This window comes from Bufo bufo, chromosome 6 (assembly GCF_905171765.1).
Source record: "Bufo bufo chromosome 6, aBufBuf1.1, whole genome shotgun sequence".
Taxonomy (NCBI): Eukaryota; Metazoa; Chordata; class Amphibia; order Anura; family Bufonidae; genus Bufo; species Bufo bufo.
In genome coordinates this window covers 116,006,586-116,018,822 of record NC_053394.1, presented here as the reverse complement: position 1 = coordinate 116,018,822, position 12,237 = coordinate 116,006,586, and positions in this window count along the sequence as shown.

Below are 12,237 nucleotides of genomic sequence, written 5' to 3'. Positions count from 1 at the left end.
ACTAAACTGTAGCTAAGTCCCTGTTAACACATTGCTGCCACCTGCTGGTGAACATGAAAATTACAGCAATATATAATTACAAGGCTTAGAATGCACATCAGTGAGGATGTGATGTAAAATTACACAAGATGACAATGTAAATGCCCTTAACAGGTTGTAGCGGGGTAAAAGAGTTTCGTAACATAACTCTGGGATGTTACACACGCGCCATTACCGAGTTCTATTGGAACCTTAGCTGTGACGCCACTTGTACATGCGCAATGCGCTTCACAACAAACCAGGGTGCCATGTTTATCCTTCTAAGCACAGATGAGGCAAAATTACTAGAGTACCGGCCCCCCAAGCGAGGTAAAGGAGCATATGACTTTTGTCATGTGATTTGTTTTTAGAAAATTACTTTATGCCCATGTATAAAAGGATTTGAGTATCTTACAAACATATATCCCTGATGAAACCAGGTTGCTGACGATAGGCGTAGGGTGTTCTCTCCTTCCCCTGATACAAGTGCACAATGGGGCATATTTTGTATCTTATAGGTTACTAGCGTTTGTACGTTTTTTGCACTTATTTTGGGTTTTGATTGACTAACCTTGCCCATTGAATGATTATGTGTTAACCTGTTTGTTCACAGGCTTTGATTTCGGGGGATAGTGAGTGGGAGGTTGCATATCTAACAACCCCCAGATGTGTTTGTTTTTAATTGTTTTTATGTGTTTTTGGCTATACATGGTATGGAATTTCTGATATTTAAATAAAGGTAATATATTATTGTTATATATTCTTGGTGTGCACACGTTATATTGCCTACCACCATTCTTGTGTGTTTGCACGCCACAGAACATGTTTTCAATGCTCCAGGGTCCAATGCCAGCATGCTTTACCACTCCATCTGACACTTGGCATTGCCCTTGGTCATATAAGTGTTGCACGCAGCTGCTCATCCATGGAAACCCATGATATGAAGCTTCCAATGCACTGTTTTTGTGCTGATGTTAAAGGGGTTGGCCACTCTTTAAATACTCTCCACTACAGTGTGGCAGGCAGGGAAAAAATGAAGTCCCTAATATACTTCATTAAACACATCTGCCTGCTTTTCTTTCAGTTATAAGCCACTCCCCCTTAGTCCTGCTCTACCTTGCAGCTGAGTTCGTCCATGGCTGAACGCGACATGGAGGAGCTTGAGAGGAAGCTCGTCCATGCGCATGTGCAGTCTGCTCCTGTCAGTGGTCGGCTCCCTGCTGCCCGCTCCAACTGTGACAGGAATCAGCTGCTTGTTCCCTCTCTACAAACAGCTGATTCCGGTCAGAAGCTGGCTGTGATAAAAACCTTCAGAGTCCCTACTGCAGAAGCTACTTAGTCAATCCCCATCCCCCCTGCACTATCACCACACAGCCGACCCGCTAAGCCACACCCACCGGTTCCATTAGGCCACGCCCCCTGCAACCAACAGGGAAAGCAGGACATCTAGCCAGGAACTATGATTTTGTGTGTATATAAATATATATATATATATATACACACACACATACACCTGCCTGCTTTCTGGATTATATATATATATACACACAAAAACATCGCGTCCACATGGGTGAATAATCTTTTTTCTATTTTCATCTAATGAGAGTGCTGTTGTTTTGCTTTATAAATATATATATTTATTTTATATATATATGCACACACGTGTGTGTGTGTATATATATATATATATATATATATACACTCACCTACAGAATTATTAGGAACACCTGTTCTATTTCTCATTAATGCAATTATCTAGTCAACCAATCACATGGCAGTTGCTTCAATGCATTTAGGGGGGTGGTCCTGGTCAAGACAATCTCCTGAACTCCAAACTGAATGTCAGAATGGGAAAGAAAGGTGATTTAAGCAATTTTGAGCGTGGCATGGTTGTTGGTGCCAAACGGGCCGGTCTGAGTATTTCACAATCTGCTCAGTTACTGGGATTTTCATGCACAACCATTTCTAGGGTTCACAAAGAATGGTGTGAAAAGGGAAAAACATCCAGTATGCGGCAGTCCTGTGGGCGAAAATGCCTTGTGGATGCTAGAGGTCAGAGGAGAATGAGCCGACTGATTCAAGCTGATAGAAGAGCAACGTTGACTGAAATAACCAACCACTCGTTACAACCGAGGTATGCAGCAAAGAATCTGTGAAGCCACACCACGCACAACCTTGAGGCGGATGGGCTACAATAGCAGAAGACCCCACCGGGTACCACTCATCTCCACTACAAATAGGAAAAAGAGGCTACAATTTGCACGAGCTCACAAAAATTGGACTGTTGAAGACTGGAAAAATGTTGCCTGGTCTGATGAGTCTCGATTTCTGTTGAGACATTCAAATGGTAGAGTCCGAATTTGGCGTAAACAGAATGAGAACATGTATCCATCCTCTGATGGCTACTTCCAGCAGGATAATGCACCATGTCACAAAGCTCAAATCATTTCAAATTGGTTTCTTGAACATGACAATGAGTTCACTGTACTAAAATGGCCCCCACAGTCACCAGATCTCAACCCAATAGAGCATCTTTGGGATGTGGTGGAACGGGAGCTTCGTGCCCTGGATGTGCATCCCTCAAATCTCCATCAACTGCAAGATGCTATCCTATCAATATGGGCCAACATTTCTAAAGAATGCTATCAGCACCTTGTTGAATCAATGCCACATAGAATTAACCCCTTAAGGACACATGACGTACCGGTACGGCATGTTTCCCGAGTCCTTAAGGACACATGACGTACGTCATGGCCTTAAATCGCGATGCCGGCGCCGCGGGGGTTAATCGGAACGGGATGCCGGCTGAATTCCTGTAACAACGTGGGGGGGGGGGGCATTTGACCCCCCCGTATCGGCGATCACAGAAAACCGCAGGTAAATTCAGACCTGCGTTTTCCTGCGTTTCTGGTCCATTCGGGTCTCCGGTGACCCGATGAACCGGAAAAAGACTGCGATCGGTGGCGTGATTATACACCACCAATCGCAGTCCGAAGATTTGAAGAGGCGATGCTGGCCCTGGTGCTGAACGCTGCTGTCCAGGGTGCTGATTGGTGCAGGGGAGAGAGGCGCGAGATTCAAACTTCCTGCGCTCCTCTCTCCCCTCCTCTTCCTGTTCTGCACGAGCACCCTGCAGCACCGTCCAGCACCAGCTCCTGAGTCCCCCTAATCGTAATCCATCACCCTCCTGCACCCATCACCCTCCAGGTAGGTTAGGGTCAGTGAGGGAGAGGCACCTTTAGGCAGGGATAGAAGGGAAAAGTTAGGAAAAAAATAAAAATAAAAAGCACATTTATTCTAAACTTTTTTGTTTCAGCTTTCAGACCCCAGCCCCCCCTGCCACTTGCCCCCCCTGCATCCCCCCCACCACCAGCCCCCCCCACCGCCATCTCATCCCGCAAAAAATGAGCCCCTACATTAGATAGTCGCCCAACTAAAAAAATTATAATTTTGCTCCCAGGCTATGGAGATACAAAAATAATTTTTTTTGGTTCCTAAAATGATAATGTAGTGTAAAATCTAAATAACTTCTAAAATGTAGACATATTAGGTATCGCCGCATTCGTAAGAATCTGCCCTATAAAAATAACATTTGACCAAACCCCTCAGATGAACAGCGTTAAAAATATAAAATAAAAACGGTGCCAAAACACCAATTTTTGGGCAAAATTTCCATTTGAATCCTTTTTTTTCCGGTAATAAAGCAAGGGTTAACAGCCAAACAAAACTCAATATTTATGGCCCTGATTCTGTAGTTTGCAGAAACACCCCATATGTGGTCGTAAATGGCTATATAGCCACACGGCAAGGTGTAGAACAAAGGGAACTCAATATGGTTTCTGGAAGGCAGATTTTGATGGACAGTTTTTTTTGACACCTTGTCCCATTAGAAGCCCCCCCTGATGTAGCCTAGACTAGAAACTCCAAAAAAGTGACCCCATCTAGGAAACTACACCCCTCAAGGTATTCAAAAGTTACTTTACAAACTTTGTTAACCCTTTAGGTGTTCCACAAAACTAAATAGTGAATGTAGAAACAATTTTAGAATTTACATTTTTTGATACCATGCCTCAAAAAGTGTAATATAGAGCAACCAAAAATCATATTTACCCCTAAAATAGTCCCAAAACAACAACCACCTTATCCCGTCGTTTCCTAGATGGGGTCACTTTTATGGAGTTTCTACTCTAGGGGTGCATCAGGGGGCTTGAAAGGGTACAAGGTGAAAATAAACCAGTCCAGCAAAATCTGCCTTCCAAAAACCATATGGCATTCCCCTTCTTCTATGTCCTGCCGTTTAGCCAAATAGTAGTTTACGACCACATATGGGGTGTTTCTGCAAACTACAGAATCAGGGCAACCCATATTGAGTTTTGTTTGGCTGTTAACCCTTACTTTATTGCTGGAAAAAATGGGTTAAAGTGGAAAATTTTCCAAAAAATAGAAATTTCTAATTTGTTTCTCCATCTGCCATTAACTCTTGTGGAACACCTAAAGGGTTAACAAAGTTTGTAAACCCAGTTTTGAATACCTTGAGGGGTGTACTTAGATGGAGTCACTTTTTTGAAATTTCTATTCTAGGGGTGCAAGGGGGGGGGGGGGGTCCTTGAAATGGGACATGGTATAAACAAAACCAGTCCTGCAAAATCTGCCTTGCAAAACCCATATGGTGTTCCCCTCCTTCTATGTCCTCCCGTTTGGCCAAACAGTAGTTTACGACCACATATGGGGTGTTTCTGCAAATTACAGAATCAGGGCAACCCATTTTGAGTTTTGTTTGGCAGTTAACCCTTGTTTTTTTCCTGGAAAAAATTGATTATATTGGAAAATTTTCCAAAAAAATCTAAATTCTTAAAATGTATGTCCATTTGCCATGAAGTCTTGTGGAAGACCTAAAGGGTTAACAAAGTTTGTAAAAACAGTTTTGAATACCTTGAGGAGTGTAGTTTCTAGAATGGGGTCATTTTTGGGTGGTTTCTATTATGTAAGCCTCACAAAGTGACTCCAAACCTGAACTGGTCCATAAAAAGTGGGATTTTGAAGATTTCAGAAAAATTTCAAAATTTGCTTCTAAACTTCTAAGCTATGTAACATCCCCAAAAAATAAAATATCATTCCCAAAATGCTACAAACATGAAGTAGACATATGGGGAATGTAAAGTCATCACAATTTTTGGGGGTATTACTATGTATTACAGAAGTAGAGAAACTGAAACTTTGAAATCTTTGGTAAATATGGTATTTTTTATGCAAAAAAATATACTTTTTTGACCCAATTTTAGCAGTGTCATGAAGTACAATATGTGACGAAAAAACAATCTCAGAATGGCCTGGGTAAGTCAAAGCGTTTTAAAGTTATCAGCACTTAAAGTGACACTGGTCAGATTTGCAAAAAATGGCCTGGTCCTTAAGGTGAAATAGGGCTGTGTCCTTAAGGGGTTAAGGCAGTTCTGAAGGCAAAAGGGGGTCTAACACCGTATTAGTATGGTGTTCCTAATAATTCTTTAGGTGAGTGTATATATACACATACATATTTATTTATACACAAAATATAACACGTGTTTAATATATTTATATGTGTATATACATTGCGGTCCGCAATGCATGGGTACTGACCATATATGTATATATATGTATATATATGTGTATGTATCTATATGTATGTGTGTGTATGTATTTATGTCTAAAGGTCCATTCACACATCCGTGTGTGTTTTGAGGATCCACGGATCCGCAAAACACGGACAGCGGCAATGTGCTTTCCGCATTTTGCTGACCGCACATTGCTGGCACTAAGAGAATATGCCTATTCTTGTCCGCTATTGCGGGTCTGCATTTCCGGATCGGGGCCGCATAGAAATGTATGGGTCCGCAATTCTGTTCTGCAAAATGCGGAATGGAATTGCGGATGTGTGAATGGAGCCCAAGTATGTGTACATATAAATATATATATATATACATATTTATATACATATATTTACACACATGTGTGTGTGTATACATTGCAATGCATGGGCACCGACAGTGTGTCCACTGTCTGCAGACATGAACCCATTCATTTAAATGGGGTCTGCAATCTGCATCCGACAGTACTTTTTCGCAGTGCGGAGGCATGGACAGAAAACCCATGGATGCACTCCATAGGTTTCCGATCTGTGCTTCCATTCCGCACCACACTGTATCTTTCGGATTTCAGACCCATCACTTGATACGGTGCCTGTATATTGCAGACCCCCTGTTCGCTGGCCACAATACAGGCACAGGCAGGCTATGGTCATGTGCATGAGGCCTAAAGCCGTATCTCCTTCCAGTATCCGGCAGGACAGTCCCGGATTTCAGTGGCGGTCCTGGTACAGGGGAGGTAGGTGGAAAAGTGATCAGTTTTGCCCTAATGCATTCTGAATGGAAAAGGATCCACTCAGAATGCATCAGTTTGCCTCCGATCAGTCACCATTCCGCTTTGGAGGTGGACACCAAAACGCTGTCCGCCTGATGAAACTGAGCCAAACTATAGGCTGAGGCTGAGGCTGATCACTATGCTGTCACTCATGTACAGCGCTTACATTGCGCTGTACATGAGTCAGTACAGGCTTCACATAGAAGCCTGTGCATGCGTAGTAGTGTGCAAGCAACGGGACCGAGGAAGGCCGGCAGGAGGCGGTGACGTCAGTGATGACGTTCCGTCTCCTGCCTCAGGCAGGAAAAGAAGAAGACTGCGCTGGACAGGAACTTCAAAACGTGACCGTGAAGAGGATCATAGGAAGGGTTGCGCTGTGGAGGGTAAGTATTGGTGTAATAGGTACAGGAGATCGAATTGAGACCACGGGATCACCAATGTGTCCACAGCGAGAGCCTGAGGATCCAGAAACCTGGCGACATAAACCGGAAGCTTGTGATTCAGACGGGAGGTGAAAAGATCCACGTCTGGGAGGCCCCAACTCTGGCAGAGCTGTTGAAACACCCCTGGATGGACAGACCACTTGCCCGGGTCAAGACGTTAGTGGCTGAGAAAGTCGGCTGCCCAATTGTCGACCCTGGGGATGTGGATAAATAAAAACAGAAAGAAAAAGTACAAATAAAAAAGCAGCAAGACCTGCAAAAAAACATAGCAGGTCATTTCTGCCTCCTACGGACACTAGACTAAAACTGGTTAGTCCAATGTCTGTGCAGGGGTATAGCCCATCTGGGCGGAGCCAACACGGATCCGTCCTGGCACACAATGTAAGTCAATGGGGACGGATCCGTTTTCTCTAGAACAATAGAAAACGGATCCGTCCCCCAATCACTTTCAATGGTGTTCCAGATGGATCCGTTATGGTTATAGAAGACCTAATACAAATGGATCCGTTTATGACGGATGCATGCGGTTATATTATGGTAACGGAACCGTTTTTGCAGATCCATGACAGATCCGCAAAAAACACAAGTGTGAAAGTAGCCTTGGGCACGTAGTGTCCCTCTTCCTTCTATTCTAAAGTTGGGAGGTATACTAAAGCACTGATGAAATGACACCTAAGGTGCTGTTGTCACTATGGCATCACAAGTAGGCAGAGATGTCATGTGACCGCTCCCCTGGAGACGCTTTGCTTTGATGCATGCTGGGATTTTTACTTTCACTTTGCAGCTGCTCCACCCACACAGCCTCTCATTAATGGGAGCATGCTATGCTAAATGCAGTAGAAAAATGATATATATATATATATATACAGTATATCTGTCATGATACAAATTCCTCTTGGCTTTAGTTATTGTCTGGGGCACTTTATTGTTTTTTATACTTATGGTGGCCAACCCCTTTAATGCTAGAAGAGGTTTGCAACTCTGCAGTTACTGAGCCAGCAGAACGCTGGTGATTTTTATGAATTAAGAACCTCAGCACTCAACAACCCTGTAACTGTACATGGTTTCCACTTCATGGCTGAGTTGCTGTGTTTCCTAAACACTTCCATTTTGGCATAAAACCTCTCACAGTTGATCGTGGAATATCTAGGAGGGAAGAAATGTCATGAACTGACTTGCTGCAACATCGGTGGCATCCTATTACTGGACCGCAGTCAAATTCAGTAACACTTTAGAGCGTCCCATTCTTTCACAAATGTTTGTAAAGGCAGACTGCGTTGGCTAGGGGCTGGATTTAATATACTTGTGGCAATGGGACTGAATGAAACACCTGAGTTCAATAATAAAGAGATGTGTCCCAATACTCTTGTACAGACAGTATACCTGCAGCTCTCAATTCGGATGCAATTTCTGAAGACTGTATCCTTGGTTTTATTGCAGCTAGCACCACAGTGAGATATACCAGGTTACAGAGGCCCCCCCTATATCCCTCCATAAGTGTACATGACCCCAGGGGTTGGGTAATATAGACTTATGTGCATGTTATCAATTCCAACGTCCATCAATCAGAAAGCAAACTTACTTGCTGATTATGGGGAATAATCTCTGATTCTATGGCAGCTGTATATCGCACTATGGTGAGATATACCAGGTTAAAGCAGCCCCATCTTCAGCCAGTTGTGATCTCAGCCAGCATGGAGGAGGGGGAAGGGCCAGTGGTGGACGTGCTGATAAGCTCACATTTTGTGTAGGGGGGAAATTATAAATATGCCCTGAAAAGATGACCCCAAGCAGAGTGTATGGAGTATGCATAGAAAGGCCAGCTTATCATTGCAAGAATTACAGATGTTCTGTAAACCGTAAGGTTTTTATGACAATATTTTTGTTAAGTTATTTAAAGAAATAAATGAAAAGTGATATCCCAATTATATACAAAAAATGGATCTGTGGTACAGACTGTGGATCTCCAAAGATATTGGGAGTTAGACAAGCCACTAAAATTTGTGAGCTGTTTGCCATATAATGCATATATTTTAAAAACATTTGTGGATTACGGGCAATTATTGAATGGCCTCTTTCTCTTTATAAACTTGTATTTATTGAGTTTTTCAAAATTTTTCAAACATAGCATGACAATTAGCACTTCAATTCGACATTACATGTACAGTAATGACAGGGACCTTGCGACCCAAACTGGCGTCAGCAGAGGCCAAGGAATGGATGTGGTAGAACCTGGAAAAGGTATGAACTGGGGCCCAGGTGGCGGCCTTGCAGACCTGGGAAGTAGAAGCCTGATGCCGGACCGCCTAGGAGGCCCCGACCACCCTAATAGAGTGAGCGGTCAACCTGAAAGGAGGAGCTCGACCCTTAGCCACATAGGCTTCCTTGATGGTCAACCAAATCCAATGAGAGATGGTAGCCTTGGAGGCTGGCAAGCCCCTACGTGAGCCCTCAGGGACGACAAAGAGGGAGTCAGAGCGACGAAGGACTCAGTTAACTTCAGATACAGCTAGATTGCCCGGACAACGTCAAGACGGTGGAGAGACTGCTCTCTGGGATGAGGTACAATCTCCCCATTAATGTGAAAAGAAGAGACCACTTTGGGGAGAAAGGAAAGAACGAGGTGCAGAACAACCTTGTCCTGGTGAATAACCAAAAAGGGAGACCTGCAAGAGAGTGCCGCAAGTTCAGAGACTCTGAGAAAGGAGGTAATAGGCAAGAAAGGCAATCTTAAGGGAGATAAAAGAATAAGAAACCTCCTTCAAAGGTTCGAAGGAGTTAGACTGAAGAGCATCTAAGGCTACTTTCACATTAGCGTCAGTCTGAGGCTGATCACTATGCTGTCACTCATGTACAGCGCTTACATTGCGCTGTACATGAGTCAGTACAGGCTTCACATAGAAGCCTGTGCATGCGTAGTAGTGTGCAAGCAACGGGACCGAGGAAGGCCGGCAGGAGGCGGTGACGTCAGTGATGACGTTCCGTCTCCTGCCTCAGGCAGGAAAAGAAGAAGACTGCGCTGGACAGGAACTTCAAAACGTGACCGTGAAGAGGATCATAGGAAGGGTTGCGCTGTGGAGGGTAAGTATTGGTGTAATAGGTACAGGAGATCGAATTGAGACCACGGGATCACCAATGTGTCCACAGCGAGAGCCTGAGGATCCAGAAACCTGGCGACATAAACCGGAAGCTTGTGATTCAGACGGGAGGTGAAAAGATCCACGTCTGGGAGGCCCCAACTCTGGCAGAGCTGTTGAAACACCCCTGGATGGACAGACCACTTGCCCGGGTCAAGACGTTAGTGGCTGAGAAAGTCGGCTGCCCAATTGTCGACCCTGGGGATGTGGATAAATAAAAACAGAAAGAAAAAGTACAAATAAAAAAGCAGCAAGACCTGCAAAAAAACATAGCAGGTCATTTCTGCCTCCTACGGACACTAGACTAAAACTGGTTAGTCCAGTGTCTGTGCAGGGGTATAGCCCATCTGGGCGGAGCCAACACTTTTCTTTTTCTAGTGTCAGCCTCCTAGTGGCAGATGGGCATATACCCATGGTGCTGTGTCTCCCCATGCCATTCACGAGAAAACTCAAAAATTCTGACCCCTTCCAGTAAATGGGCCTGAGCTACAGTATCAGCATAGCACCTGGACTTCCAGAGTGGTGCACAGGAAAAAATAATGTCCCCCATCATTCTAGCAATCTGGTGATATGCCAGAATTTGCAACAGACAGAATACCCCTTTGCAATATTGGCAATAGTATTACATGGTCATCCACTTGCTATTACATATGTCAGCAACTGCCAGCAACTTCCCTAAACAACAACAGATTGTAAGGAATTAGCGTGGTATTGTACATGGTGTCGGTCTGTGAAGAGGCGACCACAATTCAGATGAAAACCATGCAGTCATGCTAGCAATTTTCTATTGTCAAAAAATTATTGTCATTCCCTTGCTTACTGCTAATGGACGCACGGTTCTGCGGATAAATCACATGCTGTGTCTTGTTCAACTCGGACAATAGCAAAGGCATCTCAATTAATTCAAGAAACAAAACATCTTGGTCATAATCCCAAATTTCACATAAATGTGCATCTGTTTTCAGCTTTCAAAACACTAACAGACATAGTGGGTCTGTTTTCTCTTGTTAATGTGAAACTGCCCTTATTCACAAAGGGAGTTTTGCAAGTCATTTTTTTTTAACCAAAACAATGAATGGATCCTGAAGTGAAATATAAAGAAACGCTTTATATGTTGGGGGAGATTTATCAAAACTGGTGCAAAAGAAAACTGACTTAGTTGCTCAGTGCAACCAATCAGATTGTCCCTTTCATTTTTCAAAGGAGGTTGGAAAAAAATGAAAGGTGGAATCTGATTAAATGCTATAGGTAACTAAGCCAGTTTCTCATTGCACCATTTTTTAAAATATCTCCCCCTTTTATCTTTTAGGGTGCTACCTGAGAAAAAGGTCACTTTCACACACAAATGTTTGTTTCTGTGTTATTAAGTGCATGTATGAAAAACGGTTTTTAAGCATTTTTATCCATACATTTTTACATGTTTTTGGTGGCTTTTTCTAACATTTAAAACACGCATGTTTTTCAAGCACTATTAAAGGGGTATTCCCATTTCATTAATTGCTGTTAATCAGTTTCCCCAAGTGTCCTTGAATAATCTTCTAAATAACTTCTATTTCCTAACTTGCACCGTTCTCCTGAAAAATCCGTTCATCTGCGCCTGTGTTGTCTACCTGTATCCTCTGGTTACGGCCACATACTTGCGGGGCTTGTATGTGCCGCGCCTGCGCACAATGTCCTACCTTCTCCCCAGCCAGCCGATCAAGAACGCGCACGAATGCCCAAAGAGATCACTTGTAAAACAGCCGTGTCTGACCCTGCATGCTGGAGATAGTGCCGGGGAGAGAAACGGTCTGCCTGCCACGCTGCTGTCCTGCAGATGCTAGAGGAGGAAGGAGGGCCCTGGAAGACCACAGGGGCAGAGTTTAGGGATTGATATGCTCCCCTATTAGTCCCGGGCCAACTCCTTCTGGGCGCCGGAGCACACGGCGTCCTCGGTTGCTATGACGCCGTGCGCTCCCTCCTGCCGCCGGAATACAGTGATACACTCTTAGATCATAGCAGTGTATTACTGTTTTCCGGCAGCAGGAGGGAGCGCACTGCGTCATAGCAACTGAGGACTCCGTGCTCTCTGGTGCCCAGAAGGAGTCCAGGCGGCAATCCACAGATGCCCCCCCTCATAAGTGCCATCCACAGATGCCCCCCCACCCCATAAGTGCCATCCACAGATGCCCCCCCCGGCCCCACCCCATAAGCGCCATTCACAGATGACGCCCCCCCCCATAAGCAGGGGGATGGGCTTTACA